Source organism: Benincasa hispida, chromosome 10 (assembly GCF_027475165.1).
Source record: "Benincasa hispida cultivar pf3 chromosome 10, pf3_genome.v1.1, whole genome shotgun sequence".
Taxonomy (NCBI): domain Eukaryota; kingdom Viridiplantae; phylum Streptophyta; class Magnoliopsida; order Cucurbitales; family Cucurbitaceae; genus Benincasa; species Benincasa hispida.
The window spans coordinates 50,177,072-50,201,552 of record NC_143487.1 but is presented as its reverse complement, the minus strand read 5'-3'; the positions used below and the strand labels follow the sequence as shown (position 1 = coordinate 50,201,552).

The following is a 24,481-nucleotide window of genomic DNA, read 5'->3' as shown; positions in this document are numbered from 1 at the left end:
ATTTAGTTTCTATATTTTGAAATTTGTAACAATTTAGTCTCTATTATGAAAAGTCTTAAATTAACTGTAATTTTTTTATTTACGTAATGACTTAATCTTTATAATTTATAAATAAATTTGATCTTGGCAGATTAGTTTATCGATTCTTGTGTGACAAATTTCATTAATTCTTAATAATATTTTCATAATAGACCTTAAATCGTTACAAATTATAAAGTACATGGACTAAATTGTTAGTTATTGATGTTAAGGAGTAAATTGTTACGGGTTTGAAAGTACATAGACTAAACCCGTTACCAACTAAAATTTATAAACTAAATTGTTACTTCATGAAAATTTAAAGATCAAAGTTTTTTTTTTAACCTTGTTTTCTTAGCTTAACGTGTAAAAGTGTGAATAGTTTAAATCTTATATATATTTTTTATTGAGGATGTATGTCTCAGCTAGTTAATCCATGCTCTTGTTTGCTAAAATTATCCAAATAAACTTTATGGACCAAAATATTATTAATAACAATATGTCGATTAGAGTTATAGATAAATTGCACTTTTACTCGTTGAGATTTGATCTTTGAAATTTGAATTTAGTTCATGTGATGTTTGAGGTTTCAAAAATATCAGGTTTGATCTCAATGTAATGTAGAGTTGACCTAATAGAAAGATGATATTGCAATTAAAATATGTTGGTGCTTTGTTAATTTATTTATCTTTAAGGAATTTCTAATTTTTTTTTCTTGTAAAGATAATTTCGAACAAACTCTTATTAAATCTATAATTAAAATGAAGAGAAAATTGCACAAAACACATGGGAATTGTTACAATTACAAAATTTTTAGTATGATTATTCACCCTCAATTTTATAATTTGTTACAATTACATTTTTAAATTTTTAATTGAATCAATTGGCTCGTGTAGTTTGTTAATTGTTGTAATCTGATTCCTATAATTTTCTTTTTGAAGTTTTTTATTTTTAAAATAAATCACTTCTTCTTCTCCTCCTCCTCCTCCGTTTTCTCTCGTTTTTGTTTTTGAACTTGACTCATTGTCTCTCATCTTGATCTAAGCGTTTGGCCACCTTCTCACTGGTCATTTTTACACATTTTCTACCATTATCGATCTCTGAAAGGTATGTGACTTTTCTCCTTGAATGCATGTCAATATTCATTTAGGATTCTCGCCGGTTGTTAAGGGTTCGGGCCTACCTTTTGTTAAACGATCTCTTAGCTTTTGTTAAATGATAAGAGATCGCTTAGATAATCCTAGGCAAGCATTTAGTATTCCTTAAACGACTGATTAGAGAAACGTAAATGATTGTTTAGATAAAAATGTGTGATCATTTAGTTTTGTTTATGCGATCGTTTAGGTATTTGTAGTGCGATCGTGTAGTTGTTTGTTACACGAACGTTTAGATATTTTTTGAAGGATCGTGAGGTCCATAGTGGAAGCGGGGATTGGTCCCATTCTCAAATCTCATAGAATTAAAAATACAGAGATCTCAAATTATGCAAATTATAGAGATACAGTTATGCATTCTACAGAATTTTACAGCATGCATCTAAAGAAGGAATTAAGGTTAGAAATATACTTACCTTTGAAGAACTGATTCTTCACGATAATCCTCCTCGAAGAGCTAATCACGAACTGACATGAACTCTCGAATCAAAAACTGAAGAACGAGACACCACTATAAGTTGAACCTTCTATATTCTCCTTTGAGGTTGGGTGAGAATTCAGAAGTTGTGGGTTCTGAATGATTTTGTGAGAGAGTGAATAGTAATTAAGAGGATTACTACACTACAAGAAAACACCCATTTTCCGACACTTAAAATTTCCCGAAAATGGTAAAAAAAAAAACCCATCGAGAGATTCACTCTCGACGACTAACTAGTCGTTGGGAGTTTGGTCGGGATATATCCATCGAGAGATATGTTGTCAGGAGTTTATGTCAAACTCTCGATGCTTGATATATGATGTCGGGAGTTTGGAACTCATGGTGCATGTATAGACATTGTCGAGAGTTCTTTAGCCGTCAGGAGTTCAAATTCAGAAACTCAATTTCTGAATTTGAACTCCTGATGGCTTGCCAGCCATCGGGAGATCTAAGAACTTCTGACGTTTTTCGTCGAGAGATAGTCCTTTTTTTATTTTTTATTTTTTTATTTTTTTAAAATTTGATCTGAATGACCTAAAATGTATAGCATTACTAAACAAATAAAAAATATTCAGAACAAAACAAACAAACAAAGTTGATAGTATTCTTTATTACAGAAAAGTTGGCAAAATAGTCTACAAACGAAATATGTTTTGACAAATACATAGAAGATAGAGCTCTCAACATCATCTCCAAAAATTCTCCAACACATCTTCTCCAACACACCATCTCCAATACGCCATCTCCAATACAACATCTCCAACAACATTTCCAACATCATCTTATAAAACAAACAAAAACCATAAGGTGAATCCTACGATCCTACAAAACAAAGAAAATCCTACAAACCAAAGAAAATCAATACACTTCCAAGACTACATGTTCTCAACCTTAAACCTCCACAAACACACAAAGACCACAAATTGAACTCCAAAAGAATAACTAATCTCAACCCATCCCACACAGCATTCAAAATTCATAAATCTTTACAAATAAACAAAAGCCATAAGATGAATTCTACAATCCTACAAAACAAAGAAAATTAACACACTTTCAAGACTACATATTCTCAACCTGAAATCTCCACAAACACACAAAAATCCCAAATTGAATTTCAAAAGAAAGATAACTAATCTCAACCCACCCCACACAACATTCAAATTTTATAAACATCCACAAACACACAAAAACTCCAGAAAACACATCAAAATCTAGTTGTTTAGCTACCATAACTGCATGATAACCAACAATTCATTATCATAAAGCTACTAGTAAGACATAACTACTTTGCTACTATAATTGCAGGATAACAACATATTAGCAAACTAGATAATAAAGTAATCATACATAATTCGGTGGCCCTTCTCCCTATGATCTTATCATATCTTCAATCATTCTTTTTCAATTCTTCCATTTGTCTTGCATGATCCTCTCTCATTTGTTTTTTAATGTCTTCAAGTTCCTTAATCCTTGATTGAGACTATTCGACATTGACTTTCAATTCCTTTATTTCCCTACTTCCCATTCCTTAAGTATATGACGAACTCGATGAGCTGCTACCCCTTATTGACTTAGGTTTAGAGCCCTAACCTAGGCCCTTTACATGACCGAGTCGTCTACCAAAACCGTCTCACAGTTGTGAAAAGAGATTTTTAGGGCCCTAAAGCGTAGGCCTTTTACATGACCGAGTTTGTTTTTCCATCGATCACAAACACTCTGTCAATTTCTTTTCTTTAAATTTTAAAAATAAAAAAATAAATTAAAATCAACTTCAATTTATTTAATATTTATATTTATATAATTATATATATATATATATATATATATATATATATATCAACCAAATTAATATATAACATATGTATTATACTATATGTTATATCTAATATAACATATAACTATAGTTTGAATTCTCTCAATAATTCATGGTATTTAATATAAATCAAATTTGTATTAAAATTAACTATATGAATCTAATTCACATAATTAATATTTGAATCTGTTCGAAGAAAAAGGGAGAGGAAAACTGCGCTCGTCTTTTGATATGTGTTAATCTCTATGCATCGATGGTCATGCGTTGAGCTGAAGAATATGTAATATGCATTAAGCGTGTATGCAATGACCATGCGTTCCCGTCACAAGTTTTCTTGCTTTCTCGCCAAGTATAACGAGAACGCAAGTTTCTCGAGATGATCCGAGGTTGAACATAGAGACTTGTAACTAAATAATGCTTGTGAAATGATGCGTTTGAGGCAATGAATGAAAGTAAGAAAACAAAAGTTAATGGATTATGTTCTACTCCTACTCCTAACTAAACAGATTGAGCAATGGAAGTTTGACAATGAGAATTGGTAGAGGTGCGGCAACTGTTAACGCGTAATAAGGTGAATGAAGAAACAGAACTGTGGATGGAATTAATTCACCGCATCATTATGCTTGGTTGCTAGAGTAATCCCAGCTCGCCACACTAACGCATCGCACACCTCTCGATGGTCGGCCACATGCTTATATCTCTATAACGCATAGGGGTGGAATCGGTTCGGTTTGGAGGCCAAACCAAACCGATTTTATTTATACATGAAACCGAACGGTTTCATGAATCAGTTTCATGTTTTTTTTTGCCTTTTTTTAAACTTTTTTTTGTTTCTTCTTCCTTTTTTTGAATTTTTTATATTCTCTTTTTTTATTTTACAAATTTTTCACATAATTTAAATATCATAATTTAAATTGCCTTTTATTTTCCTTGTTTCTTTTCTTGAAATTTGTATATTCCCTTTTTTTTATACTCTAAACATAATTTAAATATCAATCCAGTAATCCACAATAAGAACATGTCCAAAGTACACAATACACAAATTTCTTAAATATCAATCCACAATAACTCATAAAAACATATCAATCTAAATGACTACAATAAAAAGTTAAAAACTAAAAAGTTCTCCAAAGTACACAATACAAAAATTTCTTAAGTATCAAACCACAATAACTCATAAAAACATATCAATCCAAATGATTACAATAAAAAGTTAAAAACTAAAAAGTTCTCCAAAGTACACGATACACAAATTTCTTAAATATCAATTCACAATAACTCATAAAAACATATCCATCCAAATGACTACAATAAAAAGTTAAAAACTAAAAAGTTCTCCAAAGTACACAATACACAAATTTCAAACAACTACCTTCAAAGTTTAAGTCACATAAAAGCAAATAACAAGCTAAACACTAGTGCTGAATTCCAAAAGCCCAATCAATACAAACAAATTTGTTCGCTTGTCAATTTCTCCTTCTCCTTGTTTTTTGCATTTGCCGCTTCGTTCAATCCCGTTATGAAGACTAAGAAATAAATCATAAACTTGTTAGTAGTTACTATAATAAATATATGAATAAATATGTTAAAAATATATATAAATATGTTTAGAATATATGAACCTTCATGTTCATCTTCAATATCCTCCAAGTATTATCGTAAACCAATGCTAATTTGTTCATAACGTAACCAATTTTGTGCACATACAAATGCCTCAACAGTGGTTGGAGATAATGGGGTACAAAAAGGATCAATTACTCTCCCACTAGTGCTGAATGCGGACTCAGAAGCAACTGTAGATACCGAAACTGCTAAAAGATCTCGTGCAATTTTGCTAAGAATCTTATATCTAGAAGAATCCCCCTTCCACCAATCTAAGATATCAAAGTTATCCTCACATTTAACATGAGGCTCCAGTAAGTAAATATCAACTTCTGAATCCACACCTTGCGAATCATCTTCATCCAAATCTTCAAAATCAAAATGGAAATCTTTGAAGCACTTGCACTTGTAGTTCTAAATGGAGAACTTTTAATGGTACATGAAGATTGACCTTTATTAGCAACTGATAGTGACAAATTGTATTCATTGAACAATGCTCTCAAAACACCATCTACCTTACTTCCTACGGCTTTTGTCACATCAACATCAAATAATTGATTTAGGCAATGCAAAAGAAATTTCATCTTATAACGAGGGTCCAAAACGAAGGCAACATACAAGAATAAATTTGTTCTATCTTTTTTTCCCCAATACTTATCAAACTTTTCTTTCATTTTCGTTGCCATTTCTTGCAAAAGCACATCATTAGGACCAGTTGCACTTGAATATTTTTTTTATGCAATTCTGAACAATACTAATCTCATGGAAGACTATATTGGAACATACAAAGACCCTGAAAGCCTAACAGTTACTTCATAGAACACTAACAAAAATTTGGTTAATATTCTTGCAATTTCCCAATCCCTGGTGGTTGGTTTTTCCTCCTCATTCATGTAGTCTGTGTCGTAGTCTTCTAACCTCTCAAATGCCTTTTCAAATTTTACAGCGGCCTCAAGCATCAAATAAGTAGAATTCCATCTAGTTGGAACATTAAGACACAATATACTTTTACTCTATGTTCTCCTCTTTGATACACTTATTAAATGTGACAAGTCTAGTAGGAGAAGATCTAACAAACCTCACAACATCTCGAATTCGAACCAATGAATCATTAATATCTTTTAGGCCATCGCATACAATTAAGTTCAATATATGTGCACAACATCGAACATGCAAGAACTCACCATCTAACACCAACTCATGCTTAAAACGCTTCTTCATATAAGCAATTGTAGTATCATTTGACGAAGCATTATCAACTATCAATGTCATAACCTTTTCAATACCCCACTATTTTAGACATTTCTCAACCTCTTTTCCTATCGTCTCCCCTCTATGATTCTCAATATGGGTGAAATTAAGAATTCTCTTATGTAATTTCCAATCTTTATCAATAAAGTGTGCAGTCAAAACCAAATAGTTCAAATTTTGGATTGATGACCACGCATCAGTTGTGAGTGACACTCTATATCCTTCTTTCATAAAAATGTCCTTCAACATCTCTTTCGTGCTATCATAAATTCTCAAAATATCCTTAGCACTTGTTTTTTTGAGAAGGAAGAACAAAATTAGGTTCTACTAACGTCTAAGTCCCATTCACAAACCTATTAAACCCTTAGTTCTCCATGAATTTAAATGGTAACTCATCTATAATAAGCATCTCAGCAAGTAGTCTCCGAGCACTCTCAATAGTAAACATCTGATAACTAAGGGATGAATGTGATTGTGAATTATCTCCAATACCCTCATTGTTCTTAAAAACCAACTTACTTTGTGTTACATCTAACTTAGACTTCTTAATCTGATAAGGACTTTTTTTACAATGGTGTTCAATATGCATTCTCATAATTGAATTTCTATTCCTTCTAGGATGACATGCATACACCATACTACAATAGTTACATTTAACATGCGTATCATCATCACTATATTTAGAACATTTAGTAAAGTGACCACATACCATGGATGTATTTTTCCTCTTTCGTCCATTTGTATGCTTTGAATCTGTCTCCTCACTTTCGTCTTTTCGTGGTGGTGGTGTTAGTGATGGCATCACAACAACATCATCATTGGAATCGTTGCTCAAGCTCATTATGATAGACCGATGGTACCTATAAAGGGAAAAATAGAGAAAAAACTTATTACCATCAAAGAAAATCATTTACTTAAACTAAAAATTCAAACACAACAACAACAACAACAACAATAACATCAAATCTCTCTTCTTTCCAATTGATTTTTAATTAGCTATTAAAGTTGTGCTAAAATAAGATAAAGATTTACACAATTTCAGTAGGTCAGCCCTATGTTTAGTAGGCCTGAATGCCCGATCAGATCTAACGTCCTCACTTTTTTATACCCTAAACAGATAAAGAGTTACACCATTTCAGTAGTAGTTACTTAACAATTTTTTTTATTTACCTAAAATTTGAATCGGATGAGGACTGAAGGCGAAGACGGAAGTGATAAAGAACGACTGCGGGCGGCGGTCTCGAACGAGCATGAACGGAAGCGATAAAGAACGGCTACGAGCGGCGGTCTCGAACGAGCATGAACGAAAGCGATAAAGAACGACTGTCTCAAACGAGCACAAACCAATTTTTCCTTTCCTCTGGTTCACTGGCGGTCTTGAATGAGCACGAAAAAAGAACAAAGAACGAAGAACGACAACGATAAGGAAGAAGAAGTCATGTCGTGGGCCGACGACGGCGACAACAAACAAACCCTAGAACTAGAAAGAAGAAATTGAAAGTAGAAGGCAGAGAAGAGAATAGAAGTCTGAAGTCGTGTGGCGGGTCTTTTAGTTTTATTAAATATTAATATTATATATATATATATATATATATATATATATTTATATTTAAACGATTCGGTTTAGTTTAGAAATCGCTTTTCAAGCTTGGAACCGAACTGAAATGTTTAAATTCGATTTTAACAACCCAACGAATTGCATCGAACCGATTTTTTTGGTTTTGCTTATAAATCGGTTCGGTTCGGTTCAGTTTTACAATTCGATTCGATTTAAGCGATTTTGTTGTCCACCCCTAATAATGCATGGTTGTGTTGAGCATAAGATCATTCCTATCTCTAGGAAAACTACTTACTTTGCTTTAGTGTGTTCCATTACTTACCCTCTCGGACAGTTGGTTGTAGCTAATTAGCTCATAGACAAGCATTGTGACAACCTCACATCAAGCAAAGAGGGTTAACTCACTATACTCGTGCAACACACACCTTTCAGTGGGTTGCTACATGTGTCATATCTCTAGGCTGCATGATTGAGTATGCGACCTGTACTTAACACTTAACTAAACGATGAACGTAAACAATGATAAAGAAGAAGAAGACGATGAAGATGGTGCTGAAGAAACTAAGAGATGCATTGATTACAAAATGGCTTAATGTTTTAAGCCAAAATGTAATGCAATACAGAGATAAGAGGAGAGGTGGAGGGCTAGATGTAAGCAATCTCTTGCTTTTCATCCGAAATGCGTCAAGACTATTGGTGGTACCATGGATGGATGGTAGATAAATCTCTCTCGAGCTTTATCTCCAGCGAAACTCTGATTGTCACTCGGAAGGGGTTGTGGAGGTGAAGAACTCTTAAAGAATGTCTTGCTCATGCTCTTATCTGTGATCACAAGAATCTGCCTAAGGCAGAAACTCGGATGGTTTGAAGTTAAGCTCCAAGGCTCTATTTATAGAGTTATGCCGACAGCTCTAATACCCCATTCTGACTCACTTCTACTTTTGTCACGGTATGGGAAATGTCAGCATCACCTTATCTTGTTGATACTCCCAAGGTATGCATTCATGCGTGTTCTTCCTGAAGTGTCAACGCATTCCACCCACCTTGCGATCAATCTTCTATCACGATTATCACTCTATGGATGCAGCATTCCATGCGACGAACTAGTCTTCGTGAAGGCCAACGCATGTGGTTAACCTTGTAGTGGTCTAGAATCAACGCATGCGATCTATTCCTGCAACAACTGCAAAAATAGACACTTTGACACATGATATAGGGTTAGTGAGGATTTTTGGTGTTGGTTGACATAAGCTCATTTTTCCATATGAATTTTTGATATTATTAATGCATATTCTACTTATTAGCCCTCATAATTCTAAGGAAAATGCTACAATAGCTTGTATTTCTACTAACTATTAGAATCACATTCAAACATTTATTTCCTCTTAAACAAACTTTATGTTATAATGTTCAAATACATTATATTAATTATATCACATATAATTAATTTAAGTTGATTATATCATATAAAATAAATTCCCTCAATTAATTTGAACAATTCAAATTAATCCAAAATTAATTCTCAAAATCCCAGTTGAACTATAGAGGGACCTAATAGACCTGTAGATTAAAGCTCCAATGGTACTTGAATAATTAATTAAACTTTTTTATTTAAATTAATCAACATCCATTAACTGTCGGTCACTCCTCGAAAGATCAACAACTGCACTCTTCGCACTATAAATATATTTATGTGTCCATTGGACATAGCCAGTCAACAGTACGATGACCCAACATTACGATTTTTCCCCTCTAGTTACATCTAACTCTTTAAGTACTACTGATCCCTCTAATGAACAATAAGTCATAGTCCAACTATGGCCAAACCCCTTTTGGGCTAAGAAAGAGTGTGGCGCCACATTGTTCAAGCCTTGAAATCAACCCTAAAGGGAGCAATTCATCTACTTACCCCGACATTAGAGAATGAGTGAATTCCATCTTGTGTAGGCATATTGAGTTGACAATCTGGCCCACTCTTACCCATGCAAATCAAATGATCGTCTTTATGGGCAAGAGTTCACAACTCATTCAAAATTCAAGTTATGTCATCTATGGTCATCCTAGTGAAATGTAATTCTCTATTATTAACGACTTTATATAATGAGACTATCCATTTCGTGGTCCGGTCTTATACAAATCCTTTTGTATAGAACACCCCCGCTCACATGTCTCTACGTGAATGACCAGGATCAGATCATTTGTAGAACTTTACGACAATTGTAACATCTACAAAGCATGTTGTATTCGTAGTGTCATTAAGATAAGGTACTCAGTCTTATTCATTTACTACAGACCATTTAGGTTATCACTTAAACATGATCCACTGTATATCTCTACATACATGTTTAAGCTACAAAAGATAACATTGGATGTTAGTTTATTGGTTTTGTAGGTTAATGCTACTAAATATTGAATAAAATACCTTGGATTTTATTAAATAAATAAACCGTTTGTACATTCAATTACAAACTACAGGACGCACGAGATTTAGGGCATCAACCCCAACATTTGTAATGCGATAATTTAGTTATTTGTTACACGATCGTTTAGGTATTTATAATGCAATCGTTTGATTGTTTGTTATCCGATTGTTTTGTTTTATGTTACACGATCATTTAGTTACTTGTTATGTGATCGTTTAGTTTTTATTATGTGATCGTTTACTTATTGTGGTAATGTATGCGTTTGTGATAGGTTGCTAAGATGACCGTCCTTGCTGAGAAATATTTTCTTGCTACAGTTTCTTTCCAAGTCCACAAAATCGCATCCATTATTAAGAATAAGTTGACAAAAGAGTAGATGAGAATGTTTAGGACAACGACCTTTGGTTCACTATTGGACGTAGATCTAGTACTTAATGGCCAACTTTTTCACCATTTTTTGTTGAGGGATGTAATAGAAGTGAACCCAGATGTTATGTCATTCAACATAATGAGGAAGAAGATAACATTCTCCCAAGACGATTTTAATCTGATAACTGGGTTGTGGCCGACCAAGGAAATTGTAGAAAGAGAAACAAGCAGTGAGAGACTATGACAACTCATTCTCGGACCAAAGAATCTAAATGATAAGGATAGTTCTTGCAATGACATGGAGAATGCGTTCAAGAAGTTCACTTTTACAAACGATGAAGATGCCGTCAAGGTTTCATTGGCATTATTCATCGAAACGATGATGATTGGAAAAGACAAGAAAACCCAATTTGATGTGAATACATTTAAGATTGTTAATGAACCTGAAGTCTTTAGACATTATGATTGGTCATTCGTCTTTTTCAAATGTACCTTGAATAGCATGAAGACTATATCACGGGAAGAAAGAGACAAATGAGACAAAGAAAGCAGAAAATGCTCATCATGCCTCTTATTATTGTATAAAGGGATTTGCACTTGCATTCCAGGTTGGTACTTTTGTTTCCATTTCACTTTAATCTGTGTGTTAATACTATATGTGTAACAAAAGCTCACATATTATAGGTTTGAGCTTATGAAATTTTATCCATGTCAAGTAAATTCATAGCCACCAAAGTCAACAAGGCTGTAATTCCTAGAATTCTTAGATGGACTTGTTCTTGTGTTCCATCTTATAAATCGTTGTCTTTATTCTTGAATCTGTCTACCAAATTGTTCCAAATATGTTATATACATAGGGCATGAAATGCATTAGGGAATATACCTGAGACGACCTTCACAATTGAGATGTGACGATCTGATATAATTATTAAATTCAGAATGTCTCCTATCGAAGTCTTCAAATGAGTCATGAACCAATTCCATGATGCATCATTCTCCCCATCTACAGTGCTGAAGGCGATAGGATATATGTTGTTATTGCCATCAATGCACGTTGCTATTAACAACATACCTTTATATTTCTCGTATAGATGTACCCTATCAACAACGATTACTGGGCATATGCAATTCAAGAGACCCTTAATACACGAACCAAGTGCCATGAAGACATACTTAAAGTAATGTCCATCCTCAACTTCAACCTAAAAAATCGTACCCGGATTTGCAAACTTAAGTGCCTTGCCATATGCCCTAACAATAGCATATGATCCTTCTAGCGACCCTCATGTAAACACCAATTCATACTCCTTAGCGCGATAAGCCCGTCCGTAACTTATATTCACTCCAAAATCTCACCAGACGTCCTCAATGATATCTCTTGGGCAGTATGTTCGACCAACTTGTTCATATTTAGACTTGATTAACTGTTCAACAACCCAACTTTTTGCTTGTCAATGATTACCAATTCTCATTTCAAGAGAACATGTATGTTCACTTGGATATTTTGTCACTTTGAAGGAATTGTTTTCTTTCAATTTTTTTGCACGAACCCTCCATTTGCATTCTTCCACTGAACACCATACAGTTAGCAAGCTCTTCGTTGACTTCTTTAGATGGTAATCGAAGTTCTTTTTTATTGCAAGTATAGATAATTTAACTGACAATTCATCTTTCAAAAGAATGACCAACCTTTATATCCTCGTCATTCAGACATTCACGAAGCATTGTGATGAGGTCGTCATACGATGGACCCTCTGATGGTCTGGGTATATCTACAAATGGTTGGGTTGGAATGGTAGAATGCATTTGAACCAAAGGCATCACAACTGGTGGGACGAGAGCAGGTGGGGTTGGAACATGAATGTAAGGAATTGGAGAAATTTATGGTCCTGAGGATTGTCCATATCCATGGTCAGTATCGAACTGTGGAGTATATCTGGGTTCATTGTTGGGACCAAACCAAGCTTCACTTCAATCTTCCCCTAAGTTACATGACTCAATATGATCATCCATTGAAGACATGGTAGGAATATTACGTGTTGGAATAGTTGCATATCCAAAGTTTTAACTAGTTGGAATGGGTTGATTTGTTGAATTGCACTGTTGGTACATATTCTCAGTGTGTACTACATGACTTTCGCAAGGTGTAACTGATACAAATAACGACATCCAAAATGCATCACTACCTTCTAAAAGAAGCTAATATCTTCATCGTTGACTATATCAATTGGGGAAGCCAGGACCAATAAATTGTAACAACATTTGATGTGTATATCAAACATATCTGGATCGATATTTAGTTGTTGATGCATAATATTCACTAATTCACTAACTGTTATATCATTTCTGACCTTCAAACCTTTCATATGACCTCCATCATAATTGCTTCTCGATTGGTCCATTCCCTATCAAATTGTACAAAGATGTGAAGTAGCGTCATTAATTTGCAATTGGATTAGAAAATATTAAGCAATACTCAATCAAATTTTAAGAAACCGCCTAGTAATTAATAAGCAATCACCCAATTATTTATAAGCGTTCGCTTAAAACTATATACGTGATCGCGTATATACTACTAAACGATCGTTCAGTATTATATACACGATCGTCTATATTGTTGGAGTTGATGCCCTAAACTCTCGTAGGGTTCTGTAGTTTGTAAACACCTGAATTGAACAAACGTTTGTGATGTAATAATATGAGATATTTTCTTCATTGTTGTCTATGAAACATGAGATGTTTTAATTGCTTTACCATAAACCAATAAACTAAGATCCCTGGTTATCGTTGTAACTTAAGCATGTATGTGGAGACATACAGGTGGATCATGCCTTAAGTGATAACCAAAATGGTCTGTAGTATATGGATATAGGAGGGAAACCTTATCCTGGTGACACTACGGATGCTGCCCGCTTTGTAGATAGTTATAAGTGTTGTGAGGTGCTACATATGGTCTGATCCTGATCATTCATGTGGAGACATGCGAGCGAGAGTGTCCTATACAAAAGAGTTTGTATAAAACCGAACCACGAAGTGTTTAGTCTCGTTATATAACATCGTTCATGACAGAGACTTCACTTCACTAGGATGACCATAGGTAACATGACCTCCATCCTGAGTGAGTTAGGAACTCCTACCTTTGAGGGCGGTCCTTTGATTTGCATGGGTTCGAATGGCCAAATTGCTGACTCAAACCTACCACTTTAGGGATTCGTCTGATTTGGGGAGCTGGGAACTCAGCTACACAAGATGGAATTCACTCCTTCCCTAAAGAAAGGGTAAGTAGATAGATTTCTCCCTTAAGGACTGATTCCGGGGCTTGAACGATGTGACACCATACACCTTCTCATGGCCCGAGAGATGTCCACTCATAGTAGGACTATGATGTATTGTTTATTAGAGGGATCAGTTGTACTTAAGGAGTTAGATGTAACTACAGGGACAAAATGGTAAATTGGTCCAGTTGTACTTACAAGCATCTGTGAAGGGTTATCCTACTGTTGACTAGTTATCTCCGATGAACATCTAAATATATCTGTGGTGAGAAGAGTGCTACAGTTGATCTTTAGTGGAGTGCCCGGCAGTTAACGGATGGTGGATCTCGTGACTAAAGAGTTTAGTCAGCTATTCACGTACCGTTGGAGCTTCAAGCTACACGTTCATAAGGTCCCTTTGGTAGCTCAATGGATTCAAGTTAAGAATAAGTTTTTGGGTCAATTTGAAGTGTTCAAATTGACAAGAGGGAGTTTGATTATATATTATATGATTAAATTGGTTCAATTATATATGATATAGTTGACATGATGTATGAGATACATTAATTGGAGGAATTTGATGTAAATATGATTTATATCAAGTAAAGGAGAAAAAGACTATGATCTAAATGTTGCATATGATGTGATATTAAAACTATAGGTTATAAATATAATATGATAAGTTAGTTATTATATTTATTTATAATTAAAACAATTATGAGATAATTGTTGGTGGTTTATCCTTAACCGTGCGTGAGAGTGGAAGATTTTATTTATTTTTCATAACTGAAGGATAAAATGAAAAATGTTTTCATTTTGGAAAAGAATGGTAGTATCGCATCATTTGAGTACATTGCCTATCGTTTAGCTCACGAGAGACTACATGACAGCTTAAAGTGTTTGTTTAAACGATCGTGTACACGCGCATTTGTCTAAATGATTGTGTAGCCTTTTACGAAGAGATCGCACGCCTAAGCGAGCTTCACTAAACGATCGTGTAAACGATCACACTTGATTTCCTAAACGATCGTATACCTTTACTAAATGATCAACCACAAGTCTATACGATAGACTCTATACTTTTCCACTTGCTTGGTCGTTGATGCAATCGTTGTTTCCTCCGTCCCTCTACCAAATCCAACAGAGCCGACACCTCCTGGATTCTCACTCTGAGAATACCAAGGTCACTGAGTGGTGGTGTCCCAGTTGTTACTTGTTCTTGGAGAAGGTTGTTCGTGATTGACCAGGTAATACACTAGACGATTGGGTTGGTGTTTGTAGCGACAAGGAGAGGTGTTGATCAAGACTTCACGAGAGCGAAAGAAAGACATAAAAAGATTTCTTCAAAGGTAAGTCTCTCATCCTTTTATATATATTCATGAAAGCATGCCATAATTTGTTAGAAGATGTATAACTAGTTTGTATGTTTGTGTATGCTTGTAATTCTGTCACAATGAATTTGGAACGATCTTGCTTCCGCTCATAAGTTCTCTTTGACAAGAGTTCCTTCATATATAATTCTACATGATCATGAAGTAGCATATAAAAGATCGTTTATATAATACTAAATAATTGTTCATATATTACTAAACGAGTGTTTATATTGTAATGAACGATTGCCTATATATTGTTGTACGATTGCTCATTCAATACTAAATGATCTGAGGGACAAGAAATACTGTAGAATATCACTTACATTCTCTCAATTTCTAGATCTGACGAACGAATCTTCCTCTGTACCTAAAGACACAATGGAATGAACAAAGATGAAAGCGATTGACAATGAGGATGTTGTACTGAAATTCTGAGAGAACAATGAGAGAATGAAAAGCGTTTGATGGAAAATGAATAACTGTAAGGGACCTTCTATTCTTGATATCAATGTTATTCAATGCTATTGGTAGAATATTAGTTGGGAATAAATGCGTTGGTGGAATGTTAGTATTGCATTAAATACATATTGAATGAAGAGTTGAAGAAATCATTAAAGGAAGAAGAAATGTGGCGCGATTTGAGGAGATTTTTAAATTGGGGGTAAAATTGGTATTTAACATGGCCAAAAGGTCAATAAGTTTTTAGGAAAAGGTCATCCATAAAAAAGTTTTTGAGATTTGGGTTATTTCGTGAAATTTTCCAAATATCTATTTTATCGTTCTCTCCTTGCCGCAAAGACTTCTCACTGAGATTTTTTCATCGATTTAAGGTTAGTTTTTCCATTATCTATCTATTTTTCTTCTTTGATTGCTTTAGTTTGAGGTTGCTAGATTTTTCTTTGTGATTTTTCTCTGATTTGAGGTTAGTTTTTTGCATTTTCTATCCATGTTTATTTCTGATTTAAGTAAGAGAGAGGGATATCGGGAAAGAGGGAAAGGGAATAGGAAATAGGAAAGTAGTGATGATAAATAAAGAATGGTTTAGATTTAAATGATTAGAACATTGTGTTTGATTTCTATGGATACTGCAAAAGATTGTCTAGTGCATAAAATGTTTGGTTTTATATCCTAAAACTCGTGGTATGTAAAAAATGGAGCTTATTCTAAAAATTCAATAAAGGTGTTATTGAATAGATCTATTACTTGAATAGAAATCCAATAAACCTAAAAGTCCCTTGACTATTGGATGAGTACTTGAACTTTATGTGGAGACATAAAGGTGGATCAGGTTCGAGTAAATAGTCAAAATGATCTATAGTACATGGATAAAGTTGGGTACCTTATTCTGATAACACTATTGGATACGACCTGCTCTATAGTTGTTACAAGGAGTTGTAAAGTGCTACAAACGAAGTGATCCTAATTCGTTCATGTTGGACATGAGGAGTGGGGGTGTCCTTGTGCAAAAGAGTTTTGTACAAGATCGGATTACGAAATGAGTCACTCTTACTTTATAACGCTGTTTACTGTTTAAGACTGACTATTTCAAAGCGATGACTTAGATAACTTGATCCTGCATAGGTGAGGGTTGGCTCAATAACGTCGGCTCAATATGACTGCCATTTCAGGGGTAAAACTGGATGATAGTTGGGGACATAGAGTGCAAGAGAGAATTCACTCCTACCCGCTTTAGGGATAGTAGAGAGGTTGTTCCCTTAAGTCTGATTATGGGGCTTGAATAAGGGATCCTGCTCTCTCATGATGAGAGAGACTCGGTTTTGTGATTGGATCACAAAACAATTGTTCATTAGGGGATCAGTGGAGACTTAAGGAACAAGAGGTAATTTTGGGGGTAAAATAGAGATTTGACCCAACCGTTATCACAAACAACCTGTGAAGGGTTAACTTACTAATCACGGTTATATCGAGTGGACATAATATATCTACAGTGAAGGGAGTTCAATTATGGGCTTTAGTGGAGTGACCTATTAGTTAACGAATGAGGATTAGATCGGTCTAATGAGTTTAGACGATTAATCTCGGATCGTTAGAGCCCATGATCTGTAGGCACATGAAGTCCTCCTACTAGCTCGGAAATAGATTAGCTCTAGAGCAGCGTGATAAGTTAATTTGAAATGTTCAATTAGAATCAAACAGAATTGGAGAAAATATATTTAAATATGATTTAAATATATGAAGATGAATTTGTGTAAAAATTAATTTAATATTAGATATTAAATTAATTAGAATTATTTAAATTGTTTAAATAATTATTTATTAATTTTATTAGAAAATTAATAAATTTTGATTTTAGAAATAAAATATGTTTTTAAAATCAATTTTGGGTTTTTGGATATTGAAAAATTTCACAAAATTGAAAATGTGTTTTTCATCTTCAACTAACTTACAAGGAACCCACCTTCTCCTTTGGTTTACTCCAAGCATGAGCTGTATCCCATGCAGCACATCTCTTTGCATGATAGTCTGCAATATATTGAAGAGATTGGAGTGAAGAATATAGGAGGAACCGATTGAATTTTTGCTGAAAAATTCGGATGAAGAGGGTATTCTTCAATGAGTTTGTTCAATGAGCTTTCTCCATATTCCCTTTGATTCCAGTTTATTTTGAGTCACACAACTCAATCTAGAGCACCAAGAGAATAATAGGGAAGATCTTGTGGTGGTCTACATAAGAATTCGGAGGATTTTACGGTTGGAAATGGAGATTTCGTTGGTTCGGCCAAAGTATGTTCATGAAACCCATTATACTTTCTTTTCAAACAAAATTAATGAATTAGAATGCTTATGGATCATGATTTCCTTCTGCTGCGTGATGGTGTTGATCTAACACAGAAGATGTTCGACAAAATGTATGAAAGAACTTCACCTTCGTGGCAGCTTGGGTCGAAAATTTTTGCTTTGATGAAGTGATTGACTACTTTTATAAAGGCCCATTTCCACTCCGCCGTTTCTTAGTTTCTTCTCTAAATGATCATATTCCTTATTTTCCTCTTAATTATCTCCACATTGCTGATGAATTTTCCTTTGTTTTTGTCAATTACATGATTTCAAGCTCAATTTGAACCACTTATTCTGATTTACATCTCGTTTTTTTTGTTGAAACTTTAAATTATATTCAATCATTTTACTTACGACTTGTGGGAGTTATTATTTCAGATTTTTGTTGTTGCTGTGGTTCTTATTGTGATCGTCGGTTTATGAACTATGTATATTTCTTTCATTTCTTTACTACATTGACAATGGTGGGACTTGGGAGATTATGTTTGGTTTATGATTCTCCTAGCATTCAAATATCAATTGTTTTTTATATGTGAAAGTTCCACTTTACTTGAAAATTTGATCTTAGTTGGCCTGTGAGATATCCTTATTATTATTTTCTCCATTTCATGATTTAATAATTCACTTGTTTCAATTGCATTGTTGTGTGCACAGTATTTTTCCTTTAATTGGATTTCTTTCTTGTTATGTATGGCCTATGGCTTAGTTCTTTAGTTTTTATATTTTCTCCAAGTAGTCGAACTTTGAACTGATTGTTGCTTTTGGTGATTGATGCTTTTTGTGACAGTACGAATTTCATAGTTATTTAATACTGTGTTTAGGGTTGAAAATGCTGTATTCTGCATAAAGAAATTGCATATATAAACTTTGTTTCTTTTGTAAACTTTATTTCTGTGTTATACTGGTTCTAATATTGAATTTTTATTTGATTGAAATGTCTATAAATATAGATGGAAAATTGAGAGAACATTTAGTGTTTGGAAGAATAGATGGAAAATTGCTTGACGAATGATTAATTTTCCATTCGACAAATAAATGAAAATTGTTGTTACTTCAATGGCCCTCCATAACTTTATAAGAGTTCATTTAAACATAGATTTTGAGTTCAAGCCTTATGATAATGATAAGATGTTACTATCTTCAAATGATGAAATAAATCACGAGAACGTTAATGAACAAGGGATTCGATTGGTCATGAAACGGAGATGAATGAAGAACGTAAACAAATTGCACAACTTCTTATATTTCGTTGATATTGTAAAATTATTATTGTTTATGTATGGTTGTTGGAGGTCGATTTTTTTTAATGATTATGCATTTAAATTTTAAGATAGACGTGCTTCTAAAATTGAATTTTTCAATAATAGAAGAAAATAATGAAAATAATGTTTGACTTTAACATAATTAGTTTACCGTGTTTAATAGTCCTATTAGAAATTTAACATTCGTATAAACACTTTAGTATAGAAAAAACCAAGCGAACTTATGTATATAAAAACTTTGAAAAATATCATCAAACATACAAGTGTTTAAATTTTAAACAATTTGTATAAAAAATGTTTAACAGAAAATGTATTTTAAAAAAACATTTTTTTTACAGTCCATCCAAATATACCCTAACATATAAAATCCATTGCAATAAATAACCAATTTTAATGGATCAAATTAAAAGTTAAAATTAACAGCCATAATTCATGGGTAACTTGTGGAATTTTCTTCAAAATAAAAGAAGAAAAAGAAAAAAGGAAAAAGAAAGTAGAAATGCAGAATTGATATTTGTTGAAGAAGGGGTGGGGGGGTGTAAAGGGAAAGGATAAATAGGAAGCAGATGGGAAATTGAAGGAAAATATGAAGTTAGTGTTTGTCCCACATCGGTGAAGTTTGCGAGAGGAGAGGCGGGAAGTGGGTATAAAAGCAAACTAAGGGGCTTCGTAACAACATACTTACCTGGACGGGGTCTTTGGGCGATCATGAAGGCCCATGGCCTAGGTTGGTGACCTCCATTGCACATGAGGAGGGGTGCCCGCCTAAGGTCTGTCCAAAGTGGCAGAGCCTACGTCATAATTTGTGGCAGTGGGGGCCTGCGTTCGCGCGGCCCCTTCCCATTTTAAGCCCAAGGTTTTTTCCTCAAGAGTCGTATAATTAAATCTTCTAAAGGAAGATAACGCATCTAATTTATTCATTTATTGGTCAAGTTACATTCGTAGGGTTTTTGGTTCTCTTTTAGGTAGAACTTGACCAATTGGGCGTTTAGGGTTTGTGTGCATTCACCAATGCGTGATAAGAAAAATAGAATAGAACAAATAAAAACAACGTACTTTATCTTAATTCTTTAATTTAAGCCAACTTTTTCAAATATTTTTTTATCCATCATTTTCTTCCTCATATTTTTATCAAAAAGTTTAAGTTTTTTATTTTTTCTAAAATTTTTCTTCTCCAAAATATTGTTTTTTCTTTATAATTTTTTAGGTGTTAACTTTTTCTAAACTTTTAGAAGTCTCGATAAAAGTTTAAAATCATTTTTCCTTATTTTTCTATTTTTGAATCTCCATCTTTTATAAATTTACTTACTATTTTATTAAGAAATTTGAAAACTCTACTTATTTGTTCTACTATTTTTTTTTTTAAATTTTAAATTCATTTTGCCTTCCAAGTTTTATTTTTTCCCCTCTAAAAGCTTGAATGGTATGGAATTATTTTTTTAAGATTGTAAACAAACACATGCTTTGTTTATACCTACATCTCACATATAAAGAATGCACTACTTCAATATTTCTAATTTGAAAGTTTTGTCTCTAAAGTTTTTGTTCTTTTTTGTAAGATTGTAATGCATAGTATTTATACATACATCTCATTCTACCAATTTGATTACACAATCACCTCCACCTAAAGAGTTGCAATCTATTATGTCAAGTATTGTATCTATTGATTCAATAGACACATAGATTTGAAGAATCATGCCCCATCTTAAAGAGTTGCATCCCATTGGCATTAATTACACCTATTAAACTCACACTTACATCCTGCATTATAAATTAAGTTAATTTTGGATTAAATCATGCCATTAAATCTCTTTCAACCCATTAATCTTAAATTAATGGGACTTTGCAATTGTCGATTCTAATTTATAAAATTAGTATTTTCAATTTTACCTCCTAAATTAGTCAAAACCAAATTTCTTAAAAAGTTAGAAAAAGATATTTTTAATTAAAACCTTTATTTTCTAGAATTTTGGTTGATATTTCCAAACCTTTTAAATCTTTATTAGTAGGGTGTCACATTTCGGCAAAGGAAAGATATATTTTGATTTAAAAAAACTATATATTTTTATTTTCTTTTTAATTTGGATTTGGGTTTTGTTTTGTTTTTTTGTTTTTTTTTTTTGGAAAAGAAAAGAAAAGAAAAGAAAAGAAAAGAAAGAATGGAAAAGTAAGCAAATTAGCCTCCCTTTTCCTTTCTCTCTTCCTCTCGCTCTTCACGTTTTCCTTCCCTCTTTTCACTCCCTTCTTCTTTCTCTCTTTTTTCTTATTGCCGCAAAGAGAGAGCTTCAGCTGCACACCTCAGTCCTCTTCGTTCTTCTTCCTTCAATTGCGCGAGACACACATCAACAATAGCGGCATGACCTGCAGCGGCGTAAACAACCCACGAATGGCGTCTTCCCCTACGCATGGCGATTGAGGATCTGAATGGTGCAACTCCGCCGCACCGACGGCGGCATGGCGTCCTGATCAGTAACATGTCTTCTTCTTCAGCGGTCCTCTTTAGCAACAACGTTTTCCTCTTGTTCGGTGAGTTTCGACACTTGCCCATTACTTTTCGACGTTAGATTTAAGTTACCCGTTACTTAACGGCTCCAAATATGACGGGTTAAGTGTATTTGGACACCGACCAACAAGGTTTCGAGCCGTTTGAGTACGCTTCAGTGGGTAAGGATGCTCTGAATTATTTTTCGTACTAGCTTAAGGTTGTTTGGTAATGTCTCTAATAGTTGGAAGCATCAATTTGCAGAATTGTTTCGCAACTATTCGAACACTTTGCAGCAAAGACCCAAGTTTCTTTGGGTGAGTTTTAGACTTTAGAACTTCGTTTAGACTCTTTTAAATTAGATTTAGATGTTGTAATTTAGTCATGGACTATTGGGTATTCTCTGTTTGTGGTTTAAACATGGTTCGGGGGTATTTGGATTGAGGCTTAAGATCGTCTTGGGAGACTTTCGATTAATTTAGAGGCGATTTAGGACGCTTAAGTAAGTAGATTTTTTTGGTTCGCTTGTGGTGTGCTAACATGTGTATGCTATGTCTCTATTAAATTACTAATACAACAGTTTGTGTATGGTTTTGCTTCCGTTAAATACAAACACATGAACCTTTGTCTGGCAGTTCTGCTGATTATATGCAAGTGTTATGAATATGGCTGCTTCTGTTCGTGATATATGGTTGTAGACCGGTGTAAATCTTAAATTGTGAATATAAGCATGCCATAATAGTTGAGTATGTTTTAATGTTTGTTGTGATGGTTGTATCCTTGAGGAATGTGTGAATCGTAGTTTATTCAACGATATTTAATATGAATCAAATTTATCTTACTTTTGATATTTGAATCATATTCAAATTCTCAAATTATATCTCATATAATTATATAATCAATTCCTTTTCCAATTTGAACAATTCAAATTAATCCAAATTAACTTGATTCACATTTATCTCAATTGAACTAATGAGGGTACCTTATGGACCTATATATTGAAGCTCCAATGACACTTGATTAATTAATTAAACTCTTTTAATTAATTAGTCAACTTCCATTAACTGTCGATCACTCCACTAAAGACCGACAGTTGCACTCTTCGCACTATAGATATATTTCTGTGTCCAACCAATCAACAACACATTGACCCTTTACAATGTTCGTAAGTACAACTCGACCAAAATTAGCTTTGCCCCTGTAGCTACATCTAATTTCTTAAGTACCACTAATTCTTTTAATGAACAATAAGTTATAGTCTAATTATGACCTAACCCCTCTCAAGCTAGGAGAGGGTGTGACACCACATTGTTCAAGTCTAGGAATCAACCCTTAAAGAAACAATTTCTCTACTTACTCTAACTATAGAGAAACAACGAATTATTTTTTGTGTAGTTGTGTTCCCAACTTCCAAATCAGACAAATCCTCAAAAGGGCATTGTTCAAGTCTAGGAATCAACCCTTAAGGAAACAATTTCTCTACTTACTCTAACTATAGAGAAACGACGAATTTTTTTTTTGTGTAGTTGTGTTCTCAACTTCTAAACCAGACAAATCCTCAAAAGGGCAGACATAATGAGTCGATGAAACTGGCCATTCTCACCCATGCAAATCAAAGGATCGCCTTCATAGGTAAGAGTTCACAACTCACTCAGGATTTAGGTCAAGTCACCTATGGTCATCTTGGTGAAATGTAAGTCTTATCTATCAATGATGTTATATAGAGAGGTTATTCATTTCGTGGTTCGGTCTTATACAACTCTTTGTATAGAATCATGCTCACATGTCTCCACATGAATGATCAAGATTAGATCATTTGTAGCACTTTACAACAATTGTAACAACTACAAAGCGGGCAGTATTCGTAGTGTCACAAGAATAAGGTACCCCGCCTTATCCATCTACTACAGACCATTTAAGCTATCACTTAAACATGATCCACTTGTATGTCTCTACATACATGTTTAAGTTATAGAAGATAACCTTGGATCTTAGTTTATTGGCTTTTGTGTGTTAATACTACTAAATGTTAAATAAAATACCTCTTTATTTTATTAGATAAATAAAGTGTGTACAATACAATTACAAACTATGAGACCCATGAGATTTAGGGTATCAACCCTAACAATCTCCAACTTGTTCTAAAGCTATTGGGGAGTAACAAATAAAATTACAAATAAGTACAACGTACAAGAATCGAAAACTAGGGCGTATAATACGCGCCCAATAATATCTCCTACTTATCCTAGACTAAATGAGACATGTCTAGTAGACTTAGACTCTTCAGGAATCTTCAAACACCTTAGCCATGAAGGCCTTTGTAAATGGATCAGAAACGTTATGCGTTGAAGCTATTTGCATGATGATCATGTTCCTTCGATGCACAATCTCTCGAATCAAGTAATATTTGTGTTCAATATGTTTTCCATGCTTGTGTCTCCTAGGTTCTTTAGAATTAGCCATAACACCATTATTATCACAATATAGAGTGATAGGTCTTGACATGTCGGGAACTACTTTCAGATCAATCAAGAATTTCCTGGGCCAAACAACCTCCTTGGCAGCTTCACAAGCCGCTATATATTTTGCCTCCATAGTGGAGTCAGCAATGCACCCCTGCTTGGTGCTTCATTAGACTATAACTT

General features: G+C 33.9%; 1 long non-coding RNA gene and 1 other non-coding gene across 2 annotated transcripts; both read left to right on the top strand.

Moving 5' to 3' along the window:
• Positions 1 to 20,023: 20,023 nt before the first annotated feature.
• Positions 20,024 to 22,521, top strand: LOC150033441 (uncharacterized). The gene is made up of 2 exons (XR_016523982.1): positions 20,024 to 22,018; positions 22,101 to 22,521. It is a non-coding gene; the product is annotated as an uncharacterized LOC150033441 (long non-coding RNA).
• On the top strand, positions 20,032 to 20,194 carry LOC120089535 (U1 spliceosomal RNA). Its single transcript, XR_005485211.1, has one exon. It is a non-coding gene; the product is annotated as a U1 spliceosomal RNA (small nuclear RNA).
• Positions 22,522 to 24,481: the final 1,960 nt, after the last annotated feature.